Raw genomic sequence first — 19,306 nt, 5'->3', positions numbered from 1 at the left:
CACCGAAAAGCTAGTGGTAAATATCAAATGATATTTCGTACATAAGTTCCGAAAAACTCATTGGTACGAGCCAGGATTTGAACCCGCGACCTCCGGATTGAAAGTCGGACGTCATATCCACTCGGCCACCACCGCTTTCTGAAATAAAGGCAATAAAAACTTATTCTCGATAGACCCGATAAAATTCTGTTTTAATTAGACCGCCTCTAGCCTATTTGGTATTAGCCCTGTCTACGAGGCAGGAGGTCCCAGGTTCGAATCATGGTAAGGGCAGTTATTGAGAATATATAAGTGGTGTATCTTTAAGGTTCCAAATCAGCATCAAAATAACAAGGAAAGGGATGTGTAATGTGTAAGTCGTGGAAAGTTTTTAAAAGATTTTCTGTGAAGTTGTGGCTCTACAGTTTCATTGAAATTGATTACGTTGAAAAGGTACATTAGGACCTGAGGACGTATTCAGAGGGAATTTTGAAATCATATTGTTTTTTTTCCTTCTTATTAGTTCTTATAGCTGAAGTACTACCGAAGCACTACATGATTTTTTTTAGCATTTACTTAGTATTGATTTGTTTCTTACAATCAATGGCACATATTCAACTGTTACACATTTACAAAAAAAAAGCAAAAAATCAATATAAAAGTGCCTACGTTATGAAAACGTATCTTCAGAAAACAAGCTAATTTACAAATTGCCAGCTATGCAGAAAAAACACTTCAGCAATCGCAGTCAAAACAAAACAATAAATAATTTCCAACCCTTACGTAAACTCGACAATAAAAAATGAGACTAACATGACAACACGAAAATAGGGTGCCATGAAATGCAACCCCCATATTATCGGCGGATTACTCAAAATTAGACTCTAATACCAAAGCAATAAGAATTGCTGTCTTAGCATACGTATCCAGAAGTCGTCAACCCGTTCAGAAAGGTGAGAAACGCAGTTGAAAATCTGAATTTTTATGTCCTTTTGGATTGGAATTGTAGGGTGGCCATGCACTTCAGTCCCGCCGCACTTGCGGGATCAAAACGCGATCGTAATGGCGTGCGTAGGGTGTAGGGTGTCTGCTTTTACGTGCTTTGAGAGGTGGTTACGAGTATGTCTAGGTACTAGTGGGATCTATGTTCCCATTGCTCACGGAGAGACATAATTTAGGTACAGAATCTGGCCTAAGTTCCTATCAACAAGCACTTTTAAATCGTCAAATTTTACAAATATCATCTTAATCAAATATCAGAGCAATTTATTGATGTAGTAATTATTGTTCTCAAAAAACATTGAATTATTATAGATATGGCAAACTTAGTAATGAGAATTTCACAAAAGGATCATCAAACACTAAAATTGTATAAAAATACTAGTCTAGAATTTATGTGAGAATTATATTTATAAAATTATAGAATACTGTTTTCTCTAGGTAGTTACACTACTTACACACTACAATACATATCGCCTGATTCTACGCCGAGGAATATTGACGAGTCAATCATATCAATAACATCAATAACCTTAGCCCTTTATATATCGTGTCATTCACAAAGACGCGTGTTGTGATGTTATTAGTTATTAAAAGTTCGATTTGACAAATCTGCGCGTCAACGTGGATGACACAAACTATATTTTTCTCATATCAGAATAAAAAAAAATATCCACCAGTTCAGTTCGTAGCTGACCATACGAGTAATAACTGTTGGTAAGAACCAGTAAGAACCAACAGCCTCAGTTAACCTTTTAGACGCCAATGACGAATATATCCGCACGGTAGGTCCAACCACGTAGTGATTATATGCTCTTTGGGTCCAACGCCAAAGACAGATTAATCCGTCACGGACCACAGAGCCATAAACCTACGTGCATATGCATAAAATTCAATTTTAGTTTTGACACTTCGGTGACGTGGCGTCCGAGTGACAGCTTTTGTGTTTGACACGGCGTCGAAAAGGTTAAAGAGAATGTCTGTTCACCATAACTATGTTGGTCCAAGGGTTCTAGCCAAAATGATAATCGTTGATTATAGAAAACGCAAATCGATACTTAAATATTATATAGAAATAGTCACGTGAGTCTTGGCTAGAACCCCTGATATCGTTAGAGATCATTTAATACTGGATCGTTATAGTTGAACTCTTCCTACACTATTGGAATGAATACCAGGTGAAAATGGCTTGCAACTCTGCCTTGTGGAGTACCTTCACCAATCTTGGCACGTACGTGTTGCTGACGTCTCTATATGTAGCGGTGTTTCAATGTCCTGATTTTTTGTTGGTACGAGGTCCTAGCAAGAGTTTTAGTCTGCTTTTGCAGGTATTTGTCGGAAAATCACTATATAAGAGTAATGTAATGAAAATAAGGTTAAGTTTACACATAAATTGAGCCTTCTTTTAGTTTTTTTAAAGATATACGAGGCAAACGAGCAGGCGGAAGCTTGATGCTTTATAAATATGTTTACAGAAAATATTTATTTTAAGTACTTAAATAGTCTTTATTGCTCCAATAACAATATATTTTACATGTAAATTGTAAAATTACAATGAATATTTAGAAGAAAATTGTAAGTAGGTATCAACAGGCAGTCTTATCACTCGAAAGCGACCTCTTCCAGACAGCCTTCTGAACTCATATATCAAAAGTGAACACGTAGTGCAAGGAGCTAAAAATAGAGCTAAATATATTATCACTATCACACAGCACATACAATCATACATTAATACAATATATCTTTTATTTTACTTGATATAAATCGATACAAATCTTTTCCATCTCGTCGACTGTCTTCTTCCTCGCATTGTCCCGGCATTTGGCCACGGCTCATGGGTGCTTGGGGTTCAAGCGGACACTATACTAATCCCAAGATTAGGCGTAGGCACTAGTTTTTACGAAAGCGACTGCCATCTGACCTTCCAACCCAGATGGTAAACTAGGTCTTGTTGGGATTAGTCTGGTTTCCTCACGATGTTTTCCTTCACCGAAAAGCGACTGATAAATATCAAATGATATTTCATACATAAGTTCCGAAAACTCATTGGTACGAGCCGGGGTTTGAAACTGCGGCCTCCGGATTGCAAGTCGCACGCTCTTATCCCTACGTCACCAGCGCTTCCTACTCGTCAACTGTCATGGTTGAATCAAGATTTCGTATATCAAACTATAATTGCGTACTTTTCATCAATGGGCTCCCAACTCAAGTTTAATATTCATTTTGATACGCTGTAGTCAACTATAATAAAAAAAATACCAATCACGTGCCGCCGCATTCTCATAAAAAACTAATCAGGGGACGAGCGGGCGGGTGCTCGCGCGTTTATGTCTTTTGTACTGCATTTTTGTCTACTGAGATTTACCAATTTTCATTAAGTGTGTAGGTTTTATAGTGAAAAAAGTATTAATTTAGACGACTCGTAGAAAAAGTATTGTATACAATAATAATATAATCAAGCTTCTCTATTATATCACGATTGTATAAAATACTATTCGTTTTCTTTCCTTGGTGCGTAAATAGTTAGCGCGTTGCACAACTGCAGCACTATGTAATGCTGCAGCAGGTTGAATCCGAAAGTCACCTTTAATGTAAGGCCTGAGTGGACGCTTGAAGCGGAGCGTTCGGCGGGGCGTGCAGCGTGGCGTCGGGCTTGCAAGCGATGTGAGCAGCGTCACAAAATAAAAAATAAACAGAAGGTCCGTTCTCGCCATTCTGGAAAATACATACCTAAACTTGCCCGACTCACTAGGGTTGCTTCTGTATTCATTTCGAAATTTAAAAAGGTAATAAGTTTACAGACATACATACATCGATTCGTTTATAGATACATCTTATCATGTTTGACATTCCTTAGAGACTGCATTTTGACGTACATGACAGTAGGTACCTACGTAGCAGCGGGGACGTCAAGTGAGCAACGCGCGCACAGCCCGACTAAGCTCTGCCCGAGAGTGCCCGAGAACGCCTGTAAATGTAACGTCTGTGTGCGTAAATGTCACGTCTGTGTGCGTGCGGCGAAAATGGCACTTTGCACTGAGCGGACTCTACTCCGGTGCGCGTCGCCGCTATTTACTTTGTGGCAGCGTGCACTAAGGCCTATACGTTTGCATTTCTTTAACATACACGCTGCACGGCCCGCCCCGCTACACGCCAAACTCTAGCGTCCACTCAGGCCTTATCCTAAGAAAGTGTTCAAATAACTTTGAATACTACGCCCTGTTAGATTATTTGCTGCTGGGGCCCATTTCTAAAACGTCATTAGTCTAATATTATTAGTGTGTTGCCATGGTAACCCAAACCCATACGATTTGACAGTTCGTGGATAAATAATATTAGTCTAATACCGTTCAAGAAATGGGCCCCTGGTCGTAGTGCAGGTTCATAAATACAACAATATCACGAACAAATTATCGCAGCAATTTATTTGCACTTAACTGTGTGTACAGTAATCAGTTATGATTATGAAACACTTATTTTGCCGACCGACCACGCGATGCTTAACTATAATAATGATTTTTATTATTCTGCCATTAACTATGAAGTAATAGATTACTATTACTATGAACTATGTCATCGTTATGTAATCAGAATATGTGAGTAAGTACCTATAGATCGTGTCATTCACGAAGACGCATGACTTGACTCTTATTGTCATGTTATTAAAGGTTAGATTTGACAAATCTGCGCGTCATCGTGGAGGACACGAACTGTACGTTTGTATATCTATAGGAAGAATGGCTTTGCGATCCTAACGATATTAACGGTACTTTTCTATGAAATTCTATTTCGGGAGAAAACGGTTTACACTAACTTAATCTTAACAAATCACTTTGATTTTCATGTCGATCGCTTTAGCATAATATATTTTAGGTTTGTAGTTTTATCAAAAAAAAAAGAAAGATTTTTTTTGTATTGCAAATTTCGAAAAAAAAGGGAAATCTATAAACCTAGTTTTTCATTGTGTCAATATACTAAAAAATCACGGAGAATGGAATATATTTAGAAGTGGGAAAACATTGTCTCTTTTTGTAACTGTACTGGTTAAGGTGATGTTCGGATGTCAGCTGCATCTGCATTACTGTGGCAGAGTCGTTGTTGCCGCCACTGTACATAACATAAAATTAAATTGTAACGTTAGGTAAAAACACACACACACACACACACACGCACACACGCACGCGCACACACACGCACGCACGCACGCACGCACGCACACACACACACACACACACACACACACACACACACACACACACACACACACACACACACACACACACACACACTTTTTAAGTTATACATAAGTAATTAAATAAATAAATAGTTACACACAACCACTGTTTATTATGGAGGAGCGGGACTTCCTGACACAGGTATTTCTTACCTACTAGGAAGACCCAACCGCACCAAACCTTGTGTACTCAAAATTTATGAAAGAAATCATTTCCATTTTCACATTAATTTTTTTTTTTCAATATTACGAGCTCTTTCGGTCCTAATTGAAGAAAAACTTTCGTATGTCCGGATGTCCTCCTCTACAGGTCGCAATTCTTAATCCATTCTCGTGAGATTTGGCGAATACTTTAAATATATTATGCCCACATATTAAAATGTATTAAACTGGGTCACTCTCGTATTTTAAGCATATAACAACAAATGCAACAAATGCGACAGTTACAAATGTTTGTCTTTGTCGGTTCACCAATGCGTACTCCGAAACGTGTCTAGCAATCGTCGCCTAAATACGTGAGTGACCATGTTTAATATATTTAATATGCCTGTGCCTCATAGGAGTTTTGTTATTTACCTTTTGAACGCCAAGAACACCTAAAGTCGTCGTTACTAGTGCCAAGGACAACTATAGGTGTTACGGCGGACGCTGTCAAAGTAACCTTCACACTTTCAAGTCAGGTATACATTAGCTCCCTTGCGCCCGGCAGCTTGGCGTTTGAGTGACGTTTGTGTTTATGACATAAAGCGTTCAAAAGGTCAAAATGTCCTACATGAAGCTAACAGCCTCGAGTTTTGTTCTGAGCCGAATGCCCCAGTTTGTAACAGCGATAGTGATCGTCGAAATGCGTTACATTTATCTCAATTAATTATAAGTAAACGTATTATTTAAGTTAAATTATCACGCCATTCGCAGCAGTTTACACTTTTAAGGTAATATAGTGGCGTGTACACAATATTTTATATTTTAAAGATACAAACAGCAACTCTAAACTGTCCATCGGTCAATTGATGTAAACTATATACTGTATTTTACTTTTATATGATGGAAATGCTGAATTTCATTTTAGTATCTTAAATTTGTTTTTTAACAAATACTGCATTTTTAGTAAAACTTCTATTAAGGTATTTACCATCTAAACTTCCGATTCCAATATAGTTTGCAACAGTGAAACTTTACATGGTAAATCTAAGTTATACTAGGTATTTGTAATATATGTTATCATGTAAAAAAGGTTTTAATGTTTGTGAGTTGCGTTAGGTAATTTTATTTACAACTTTAAGAAAAAATAAATTATTTTATTAATTATAAATTAAAATAGATGTCATATACCAAAAAAAAAAACTTCTCGCTTTATAATAATTTTGTAAGGAATTCATATAGGAGGTATATCCTGTCCGATTTCTAAGATCAAGTTCGCCATACATTTATTATGGCGTACTTGATCTTAGAGAAACGTACAGACAAAATACGTACTATTCGCCCTGTGTAACGCCCGAGTAGACGCTCGAGTTGGGCGTGCAGCGGAGCGGGGCGTGTGGCGTGCATGTGAAACAAATGCAAACGTAATAGGAGCAGCCTTAGTGCACGCTGCTCACATCACTAGTGAGCCCGACGCCTCGCTGCACGCCCCGCCGAACGCTCCGCTTTGAGCGTCCACTCAGGCACACACTAAGAGATAGATGGTCAAAAATGCCTAGTCTTTCTAAGATTACAGATACTCGAGAAATTGGGACAGATACCGACGGGGTAGCGTAGAGGTCAAGGACGTTAGATTAGGGCCAGGGCCAGTTCGAATCTGGCCTCCGCCGCTGGAGGGCTTTGACGCTTTCTTTAGTATGACAACTTTTTCAGTTTAATTTTAAGTTTGAGCGTACTCTGGACTGTGTACTCGCCCTTATTCTATATTTCTCTAGCATTACGCAAGGCAATATAAATCGCAGTAAGAACAGCTTCATTATCGGCTACATATCACCACGGTGCGCTATTACACGCATTCATTTCACTGATAAAGCTTTGGACAACCTATTTTAGTATCTATTTTAATCCTTAGCTATTTAAAGCCTTTATAGGTTCGGTTTCGGCCAAAAACTGCCGAACTTTTTGAAAACAAATGAGAATCAGACATGTTCTCATTATTCTCTTTGATTTTAGGCAACTACTGAATCATTAGAGTCCCAAGCCAATTCCAACAATACATATTGTTGGACTAAGAAAAATAATAAGGATAGAAGTCAAAGGGCGTTCTAAAAGTTTTAATCATGTGTCGAAAGATGGCAGACTACAAAGTTTTTTTGACAATCCACCTCCATCTCAAATTCTCTTTGCTAAAATGTAAATGACCATGTTAACCTAACCTAACTTCAATATTCGCACCAGAGTAAATACAATTAATGTCTGTAGACTTTACAAATATTCCTGATTTAAGTAACCTGTTAATACCTGGCAGATAATGAAGTAATTTATTACCAGATATAATTAATAGCGGCCATTAAATTGGAAAACGTAATAAAACGGCAAAATAGCTATTTTATTGTCGACCCAATACCAAAGCTATAAAGTTTATTATTATTATCCTATAAAAGGGAATGTTTTTTTTTATAATGACGATTTAATTGGCATGACCAAAATAAATACTCTAAAAAGTTAATCTCCACGTTAAAATATATATATATATATATATATATATAACAGATCGACCTAGCCCCAAAAATAAGCAAAGCTTGTACTATGGGTACTAAGCGATGATCTACATACGTATATAGATAAATACATACTTATATACATAGAAAACACTCATGACTCGGGAACAAATATCTGTGTTCATCACACAAATAAATCTTACCTGGATTCGATCCCAGGACCATCGGCTTCATAGGCAGTCACATTAGGCCAGACAGGTCATCAATTGACAATGCTTCTTAAAAGTCACACGAATACGCATCCAAAAACGCCGCTCCCATATAATGTTAAGAGGAAAGGGGACGATCGATTCTCCGTACTCTTAGTCCTCATTTTCTCCCTGGATATTGACAGTCGTTTTTTAATTTTAATAAAAGTTAGTAGCGAAAAACAGGTTTCATACACATTTTAAATGCCCCTAATTATTATTATATTTAATAAAAATTAATGGGCATAGCTATGATCAAAACACATCAAATTGTGTAAAAATATTTTTAAAAATGTCCAAATCCAGAGAGAAAATGGGGAATAAGTTTGTATGGAAAGGCGGTTTCGGGGCGATCGTCCCCTTTCATCTTAAGCTCTCATTTTGAATATTGCTTAAATGACATGAAACTTGGCATGAACATTTACCTAAAATACTTTATATCTGTCTGATAATAGAGCGAGAAGAAGTTTTACGTTCTAATTTCTTTGCATTACAATTCTAGCAACGGAAACTTGTAATAGACATATCCTCTACACGATGGCCCAGCGCTGGACCAGCGAGATGGCCATGCAATGGTTGAGAGCACGCTCTATGGAATGGGCCACGTGTAGACACACGCATCATGGCTGGCCGATTATTGATGTGCGGACGAAAAACCGTCACCACGGCCATCCCATCGCCATCCCGCCGTGCCACACCACTACCTTCTCTACACGTGGGTCCATCTTAGTGGGCTAGTATGATGGATGTAGAGTTCGTGTCATCGTTTATGTCAAATATCATGTTATTTCATAATGTCGTTTTAAAATGAGAGCATAACTAAGATTGTATGGCGGCGGCTATGTTAGGGTTAGTTTTTGTTAGTAGCACACAGGCAAACAAACAAACACACTACACATAAACTACTATAAATAGATACATATTGTCATGGGACATACTAAAACCAAACCATATCGCTGTAAGAACGTAATTGTAGAAAAATTGTTAAAGTTGGCAGGTGGTACTGGTGGTAGCGACCTGGCGACCCTTAAATGTTAATCCAATATTTTCGAATTAATTACTAATTTACTACTTTTAGTAGGTAGAATGATGGGGTGAGAGTTAAAAAAAACTTTTATTTCTGAATCATCCGACTGTACAGTATATCTACCTACACTCCTTTTTTGAAAAACCCCTTATCTACTGTAGTCCCTCAAGACCTCGGCAGCAAATTAAAAACTAACCAACCACTGCTGTCATGCTGTGAAACGTTATTAGGAACGTACGTCCATATTAGTACACAGGCCCAATTAAGACATTTCTAAGTATCTCCCAATTAGTATTGATGAAGCCTTATATCCATTTATAGATAATATAAACTTAGATACACAGAAGGGCATTTCTATTCAAATAGAGAAACGCTTGAAGTCTCATTGAGTACAGTATAGATGCATTCATTGTCGTATATGTAAGAAGGCAATAAGAATGGGGCCAGTACAGCGGTGTCACGCACACGAATTTGAGCCAATCGTGCAGTGTAATGGCTCCTCTATATGATGGGCCATCATACTGGCCCACTTAGATGGGCCAGCGTGTAGAGAGGGTAGTGATGTCGGATGGCTTATGGCGCGGCGGGATGGCGATGGGATGACCACGGTGTCGGTTGTTCGTCCGCACATTAAAGGTAGTGGGCCAGCGATAATGCGTACGCATCTACACGTGGCCCACTCCATAGTGCGTGCTCTCAACCATCGCATGGCCATCTCGCTGGCCCAGAGCCATTAACACCACAACGCGTTTGGTTGATGAGTTCGTATTACGCGCGGGATTGGTCGCAACTAGTTGCGTTTGACTGCACAATTGGCTCGAATTCGCGAGTGACACCACTGAACTAGCATCATTTGTAGTGCCCGTAAGGTCCGTCCGTAGATGATGCAATAGTATTTATGGTATCGGATAAAGAAACCGTTCGGATTCAATCTACTCTTAGTATTTTCATTAAAAAATATTTTCTACAATGTGGTTCAGTGAAGGGGGGACCCTTCACTAAACCAAGGGGGGGTCGGAAAAGCAGTGTGCACGGTCTTTTAGTAATGAAGCTTATGCCGAGCCGAGCGCGTAATTGTTAAATTGTTATTTTGATATATTTAGTGACATTTGTTATTTTTGTGTTGAAATAAATAATTCATTGTTCTTATTCTTATTCAAACTATACCACTGCAGCAGTAATGCTGCGTGACATTGCTGCCGACACCATTGCTGCAGGCGGCGAAAAAAAGGTAAATTTATTGTAAAAAATAGACGATTTTGTCGCTGACTGTAAATTATTTCCAAAATCTGTAAATGTCGATCGTATTTAATTTAAAGGGGCCCACTGAATAACAGTCCGCCGGACGGTATCGGTCTGTCAGTTTTTCAGAACTGTCAATTTTTTGTTCTAACCGACAGGCCGCCAGTTAATCCCTTAAAAGTTTGAGAAGGTCTCCATAGACCATTTTCAGCATAGGAGTTTGTAGGTATGCAAAGGTTAGCACCTTTCTATCTAATAGTATTGCTGAGTAAAAGTGCGTTTAACGAACTTTGCGCGACCGTACTTGTAGGCCATTTTAGTTTAATTATACCTAAATGTTGTTTTAAAGTAAGGACGTTAAGCACGAAGAATTTTGTACATTGACCCGCCATTTTCCATCTCTATCGCACGCACATAATCATATTGCTGTCTTGCCGATGATGCAGCAGTAATGCCATCGTGCGAGCGGGACATCCATTTCCTGCTGGGGAACGCGGAAGCTTCAAATTACATCTCATTTTGTTCCTAACCTGTTGTAAGCCATTCTGTTAAACCTGGATCACTTGCTTAATAGATGATACAAGAAAACTGGAATAAGGTTCACTGGAAGAGATCCCTCATAGGGCGAACTTATGTTCGCTTTTCTACTTTCAATCTGCTGTAACTTATCCTTTTTTTAGGGTTCCGTAGCCAAATGGCATAAAACGGAACCCTTATAGTTTCGCCATGTCCGTCTGTCTGTCTGTCTGTCTGTCTGTCTGTCTGTCTGTCTGTCTGTCTGTCTGTCTGTCTGTCTGTCCGAGGCTTTGCTCCGTGGTCGTTAGTGCTAGAAAGCTGAAATTTGGCATGGATATATAAATCAATAAAGCCGACAAAGTCGTACAATAAAATCTAAAAATTTAACTTTTTTTAGGGTACCTCCCCTACACGTAAAGTGGGGGTGAATTTTTTTTTTTGCTTCAACCCTAGAGTGTGGGGTATCGTTGGAAAGGTCTTTCAAAACTAATAGGGGTTTTCAAGAAACATTTTTTGATAAAGTGAATATATTCGGAGATAATCGCTCCGAAAGAAAAAAAAAATGTGTCCCCCCCCCTCTAACTTTTGAACCATAGGTCCAAAAAATTTGAAAAAAATCGTGGAAGTAGAGCTTAAGAAAGACATTAAATGAAAACTATAGCGGACATGATCAGTTAAGCTGTTTTTGAGGTATCGCAAAAAGTTTTCCCTTCATAGTAAAAAGACTTACTTTAATTAGGTACTGATTATGCAAATTTGCCTATTTGTTTAACTCGGGTGAAAGGTACCATTTACTACACTTTAAGCTCCAGTTTAGCTTATTGTGACGGAAGAGTAACTACGGAACCCTACACTGAGCGTGGCCCGACATGCTCTTGGCCGGTTATTTACAATAAAGTTACAACTCACCAAATGTTCCCATGGTCACTGGTGTGGTATGTCAATTAAAATAAGCAACTAGTGCCTACGCCAATTCTGGGGATTATTTGTCGAGCGGACCCCAAGCTCCCAAGAGCCGTGGCAAATGCTGGGACAGCACATGGAAGAAAAAGATTTAAGATCAGACTGCATTATTAGCATTCTAAAACTAAAATTAGCATGAGCATAGCAATAGCATAATAAATATAGTCTGGGACGGACTGAAAACCGGCGCCGGGCATCTCAGCCCAGCACACGCTAAGACTGGATTTGCCTAATATGGCAAATATGGCCCTTTGATCATTTGTATTTTTTTTTCTCTATTATGTTTTTCTTCTTATGTACCTGTATTTGATGAGATGACGGGTGACAGAAAAAATTGGAAGAAAAAGACATGCTGCGCCGACCCCAAATGAATGGGATAAGGCCAAGCGAATGATGATGTAACTGTATTTAATATATGGCAAAAAAAAAAATCTTATCTTTATTTTTTAACGCGGAGCCTAGGAAGTAGTCTGTGGTGCAACGTGATCCTAGTGGTCGCTGATTATTACGTAATTTCATACTGCGTTTATGCGAAAATGGAGATGCGTAAATTGTGATGTAACTGCTTGTAATATGGAAAGAGTAATGACGGTTGGAGTTCGGACAATAAGTACATTGTGCAATAAAGGGGTAAGTGAAATTTTGAAAACCAGGTCTTTAGATGCACGATAGCCGCAGATTGGAGTACATTAAAGACCCGAGTATGCAATATTATTACCCTCAGAATTACACACAATGTTTTTCTTTACACTTGCGAAGAAAAAAACTAAATTGTTAGTGAAATAATAAATAAGATGGCGTTTCAAACATTCGTCCGCCATATTGTCATTCTTTGACAGGTTAGGTTAGGTAAGGCATCGAAGGCACAGAACTATCCGGCATTCAGCCACAATTGAAGATTGTGTAAAAATATTTAAAACTACTATTAAATTAATCATGTTAAATATTCATCAAGATAAACAATAAAAATAAATTATAAACGTGAGTATTTTAAAAGTAAACTCATTTATACCTACTTAGTTCGTACGAATTAGACACAATTAAAAAAAACATTTTTTCTTCACAATCCCTAACTCCCGCGGGAACATTACATGCCTTTGTCCTTCAATACCTGCATGAAATAAGATCTTTTTCAAACAAGCATGATGAAAAATAAATAAAAATATCGCGATAAATTAAACCAGATATTGAATTTATCCGTGAAATCATTAATTAAGAAGTTTTAATTAAGTTACACTTAATTATGATATAAATTACATAATTCATTTTTGAAAATTTACCGAGCAGCAAAGTACTGCAGACATTACGAGATACGATATTATATAGTAACTGCCAACAAGCGTTTACCGTTAGTTTAAAAAGCTCATAACTTGCATTGTATTTCGAAGCAAAATTCATCTCAATATACTTCTTAAGTATACTAACCACCCTTTTAAATATTCGCTCGTATTGAGTTACACGATGTATAAAGTTATACTTTACATGGAGTTTACTCCTTAAGAATTGATTTTTCTCATATACATCTAAGCCAGGATATGAAAATTTAGGGGAGTAAAATCAAACGTTACGTTACGTACGTTTCGTGGATATCCCCTACCTCCATGGAACATTGAACTATAACTCAATGGCATGGAAACACCTAGAGCTTACTGCGGACTCCAAAGTAAGATGCGTGAAGCGCTTTAGCAGGGGTGCGAATCTGTTTCTTTTGGCTCCCCTGCACGACGGCCCAGCGCTGGACTAGCGAGATGGCCGTGCGATAGTTGAGAGAACTACGTGAAGATGCATACGCACCATCGCTGGCCCACTACGCGAACGTTTTAAGAACTATATTGTAAACTAATAAAACCGGTTTATTCGACGTAAACTTAGACACCGACATAGGAAGAATCCGGTTTTTATTGTTCTAATCCGGTTAATTTCACAAGAACTGTTCTCATAAAAACTGGTTTAAAATTTCGTTTAAAAACGGTTTTTCGAGGGAAACCGAAATTAAAAGGTTTTATGCCAAGTGCATGATAACGGTTTGGAAATTTAACCGGTTTCCGAGCCTTGGATTTTTCCACCAATCATCGTGAGCGATATTCAAGGTCATATCAAAATAACATCAAAACCGTAACAAAATTTTAAATCTGAATCCTTGTCTTAGTAATATAATAATTTAATCGTAAACACACAAAACAAATTGTATAATATTACAAACAGAAAATATAAAGTGCCACGAAATGGCCTCATCTCAGCATGTTGCTGGTGGCTTCCAGCGCTGATCTTCCGATGAGACATCAAGTAAGAAGAATCACGAAAGGTAACATAAAAGAAGAAGAAAGATATAAACTAACATAGAGTGATGCTGAAAGACAGAAAATAACGTAGGTGTAACTTAGGGGCATGGCAGACTGCGTCCGATTCACACGTCGCTCCGACGTGTCTCGCTCAAACTTCGGAGCGACGTGCCAATCGGACGCAGTGTGCTTTATCTTTTACGTAAGCGTCCCGGGCACGTGTCGTCTCGGACTCGATCGAACTCGGCTGGTTGTAAGTCCTTAAATGGCTAAGCCGTCTTTAGCAGTTATATGTACAGGTTGATTCAGGAGACGTGAGCAGGGTCGCTAGCTCTCTTTGGATGCAGTAAATCTTCGGCATTTTTGCCACGGGTCATGGGAGCCTGGGGTCAATATGACAACTAATCCCAAGATTCGGCGTAGGCACTAGTTTTTACGAAAGCGACTGCCATCTGACCTTTGGAAGGTAACCCAGGGGGTAAACTAGGCCTTGTTGGGATTAGTCCGGTTACCTCACTATGTTTTCCTTCACCGAAAAGCGACTGGTGAATATCAAATGATATTTCGTACATAAGTTCCGAAAAACTCATTGGTACGAGCCGGGGTTTGAACCCGCGACCTCCGGATTGCAAGTCTCAAGTGCTTACAGCTAGGCCACCAGCGCTTTTCGGATTCAGTAAATAATGAACTAAGTAATATTAATGTTAGTGAGATTGATCTTGATTTTTTTAAGTGTTGAAAACAAAAAAGCTATTTAGACTTTAGATATACTTATTTATTTATTTTAAACTTTATTTCACAAAAAAGAGAGTACAAAAGGCGGACTTAATGCCACTAGGCATTCTTTACCAGTCAACCATAAGGCAAAAAAGAAAAGCTTCAAGATGCACCCACCCTTTCGACAGCTTCTTCAACGAAGCTTTCTTAGAAGTGAGAAATAATCAAAAAACCAAAACAAAAAACTTTTGTGCGAAGTAAAATTTATAAATAAATACTTTAGTACGTTTAATTATACCTTATGACTATAAGTGCACTAAATATATACATATATATGAACAAATAAGGATAAATACATATAAGTACATACAATTGCACGTGCGTTATACTTCACTCAAGTGTGAGCTCACGTGAACTCGGCTCATGAGCACTGAGACATGAAAATTGCTTCTAAATATGCGTAATGTTATTTTGATTCCTTTTTTATACATAAATTACTCAAAAAAGCAATTCAATAACAATGATATCCCGGACATTTTTTTATACTACGTCGGTGGCAAACAAGCATACGGCCCGCCTGATGGTAAGCAGTCTCCGTAGCCTAATGTACGCTATGGATGTATATATGTATGTGTATGTGTGTGTGTGTGTGTGTGTGTGTGTGTGTGTGTGTGTGTGTGTATGTGTGTGAGTGCGCGCGCGCGTGTGTGTGTGTGTGTGTGTGCGTGTGCGTACGTGTGTGTGTATGTATGTATGTATGTATGTACATGCACGGTCTTCCGCTCAGTCTGCCCAGTCTGTCAGTGAGGAAAAAAAGGAATCCATGTGTTGGCTCAAAAATAATATTACGCATATTTAGAAGAAATTTTTGTGTTTATAGCTTTATGCTAACATAGTTCTACAGTTTTAACGGGGCCTTTTAGTTTAGACCTATGTTTGTGATTCGCGCTGGGCCCCCACGGCCTAAAAAGAGCTACAATTTTTCAAAAACTGCTGGTAGAACACACCGCACCTTAAAACGAAAGCCCTTTCCATACAAACCTAGGCCCCATTTATTTCTCTGGATATTAACATAATTGGAAATATTTTTACAAAATTTGCTATGTTTCAATCATAGCTATGCCCAACCGTGTGATTTTTTTCAAATTTTTCAATATAATCAAAGTTATGAGCATTTAAAAATTTATTAGAAACCTGTTTTTCGCTCCTAACTTTTATAATAAATATAAAAACGAAAAAATCAAACGGTCGGGCATAGCTACGACTAAAGTCATTGACGTATTAATCGAAGACCATGCGAAAGAAATATGTCAAAATATATGCTGAGAGGTATGCGTGACAGACAAGAAGATGCCTAACACCTTCCCTGTTTCGATCTGTAATTAACTATGTATTATTTGGTCTGTGTAGTATAAGGTCTGTTTGTTATCACTTAAGCTTATGCATATTAATATGTGACTGTTTGTTTCCTAAATAAACTTTTAAAAAAATATGCCGAAATGAGACTGGGAGCAAAACTCATGCTCAAACCGTTCGAGCATTACTTTAGTGGGGCCATTTTATTCGGCTGATTGTGTATCCAGTTAATTATACTTACATCAATGACTAAAATACATAAAATTCTGTAAAAATATTTTCGATAATGTCAATATCCAGGGAGGAAAATGAGGATTACGTTTATATAAACAATCGATCGTCCTCTTTGCTCTTAACTACAATGTTGAACAATTACTGTGTGTTGGCTTGATCTTGCTCACGTCTTCTGAATCACCCTGTATAAAACATTGCTATGTAGAGCAAAAAGTTTCTTCCACAAAAAGGCAATGTTGGAAAAACTTGTCCGCGCGTTCTGTTTTTGCGAATCTACAAATGGCAGTGAGCAATCGAGTCAACAGCCTCGCCTTATCTAGGGATTAATGTTCCTCTAGGGCTCCTCTACACGATGGCCTAGCGTAGGCCAGTCTAAGGGACGCAGCTATGCGGTGAAATGAGATAGCAATATCACTTGCTCCCTCTAACGCATAAATGCGCCCCTAGGACTGGCCTACGCTGGGCCATCGTGTAGAGGAGCCATAAGAGGAGTCGTAACGCCAGGCAATGAGAGCTACAGCGTTTAATTTCGCCGCTAGGGGCGCTAGTGTAGACGGAGGTCTTTCAAATACAAATACAAATAATTTATTTATAGCGCCAAGTTACATGTCATGTGCATGATGGTTTTCATATCATTAGGTAATTAATTAATTTTATTCAATTTAATTATTACACATTTAATTTAAGTATCTATGCTTTATACAAGTGACTAGATTATAGTAAATGAATAATATTTATATGTTAGGCAGATCAAAGAATTCGTCTATGGAATAGAATGTATTGCTAAGAAGCCACTTGCGCAATTTCAACTTAAAGGCCACCGCAGAAGCTGCATCCTTTTTTATTTCATCCGGTATTCTGTTGTACACTGCCGAGCTCAAAATGTCAAATATAATTTTTGGGGTTTGCAAGTTTTTTATCGCGAATTTTTACTCCTTACTCCTTAGTTAATACTCGTAGTAGTGGAAAATCTTTTTGCATCTTTGATTAATCATGGTAAACATTAGATATAGTTAATAAATGTTAGTGGTTTAAAAAAAGCGCCAACTAAAATACATGCAAAATTAATCAGGTTGAAAAAACGGCAAATTTAGACGTTAAAATGAGTTTATTAGTATTGATTTTTGTAAAAGCTTGTAGATTTTTGAGATCTGTTTTTCTGGACCTACATCTACAGTGGCGCCAACGGGCACAAAAACGGTAGCCCTCATTAGAAGGAAACAAAATATATGGCGCGACGCGCGCAACATGCGACGGAAGATTTGGCCATCGCGCGAGTTTTTACCTTTTATCACTCTGAAAACATACTTATGTTTAATACAAACATAATTTTGCTTGTTATCTCCCTCGGCTATATCACTAGCAATTTTATACTAAAATATACCTACTGATATTTAATTGAAAATAAATGAAAATTAGACATGTTTTAGTGATATTTTTCTATCGAGTCCACTTTAACATTTTAAGATTTTGCTTGGAGTCTGCCTTCGAAAATCGGTGTGAATTATTTCATGGCGTTTGCCCCAGATTAAAACGAGTAAAAATTCAACATTAAAACTAAAAAAATTGCGTTAGCCTCCTCTTAACTGTAATATTTTGATTGCGACAACATTGCTGCATACTGCATTGCTTCGTGAAAAAGTCAAAAATTTCAAAATCTAATTACTAGATCAAGTGGGGTATCTCTTGAAAGAGTTTGTTTGACATTACAAAACATTTTAATTTAATTTACAATAAAAAATATAAAAAATATTTGAAGGTAATAAAAAATTAATCTCCCCTTTAAATTAATTTAAAAACCTTAAAATTAATCCTTCATCTTCGAAGTTTACTATATGTTTTTTAGGGTTCCGTAGCCAAATGGCAAAAAACGGAACCCTTATAGATTCGTCATGTCCGTCTGTCTGTCCGATTCTGTCACAGCCACTTTTTTCCGAAACTATAAAAGCTATACTGTTCAAACTTGGTAAGTAGATGTATTCTATGAACCGCATTATGATGTTCACACAAAAATAGAAAAAAAACAATAAATTTTGGGGGTTCCCCATACTTAGAACTGAAACTCAAAAAATCTTTTTTCATCAAACTCATACGTGTGGGGTATCTATGGATAGGTCTTTAAAAATGATATTGAGGTTTCTAATATCATTTTTTTCTAAACTGAAAAGTTTGCGCGAGAGACACTTCCAAAGTGGTAAAAAGTGTGTCCCCCCCCCCGTAACTTCTAAAATAACAGAATGAAAAATCTAAAAAAAATATATGATATACATTGCCATGCAAACTTCCACCGAAAATTGGTTCGAACGAGATCTAGTAAGTAGTTTTTTTTTAATACGTCATAAAAATTAAAAAAAAAAAAATTTTTCATCAAACCCATACGTGTGGGGTATCTATGGATAGGTCTTCAAAAATGATATTTAGGTTTCTAATATCATTTTTTTCTAAACTGAATAGTTTGCGCGAGAGACACTTCCAAAGTGAAAAAATGTGTGTCCCCCCCCCTGTAACTTCTAAAATAACAGAATGAAAAATCTAAAAAAAATATATGATATACATTGCCATGCAAACTTCCACCGAAAATTGGTTCGAACGAGATCTAGTAAGTAGTTTTTTTTTAATACGTCATAAAAATTTAAAAAAAAAATTTTTTTTCATCAAACCCATACGTGTGGGGTATCTATGGATAGGTCTTCAAAAATGATATTTAGGTTTCTAATATCATTTTTTTCTAAACTGAATAGTTTGCGCGAGAGACACTTCCAAAGTGAAAAAATGTGTGTCCCCCCCCCCTGTAACTTCTAAAATAACAGAATGAAAAATCTAAAAAAAATATATGATATACATTACCATGCAAACTTCCACCGAAA

General features: G+C 37.5%; 1 protein-coding gene across 1 annotated transcript in view; it reads right to left on the bottom strand.

Moving 5' to 3' along the window:
- LOC133517310 (SH3 and multiple ankyrin repeat domains protein 3) overlaps positions 1–19,306 on the bottom strand; it is a 382,488-nt gene that overhangs the window by 289,815 nt on the left and 73,367 nt on the right. The gene's annotated exons all lie outside the window — the stretch shown is intronic.

This window comes from Cydia pomonella, chromosome 4 (genome assembly GCF_033807575.1).
Source record: "Cydia pomonella isolate Wapato2018A chromosome 4, ilCydPomo1, whole genome shotgun sequence".
Lineage (NCBI taxonomy): Eukaryota > Metazoa > Arthropoda > Insecta > Lepidoptera > Tortricidae > Cydia > Cydia pomonella.
The sequence above is the reverse complement of the archived record's forward strand: the minus strand, read 5'-3'. Positions and strand labels throughout refer to the sequence as shown.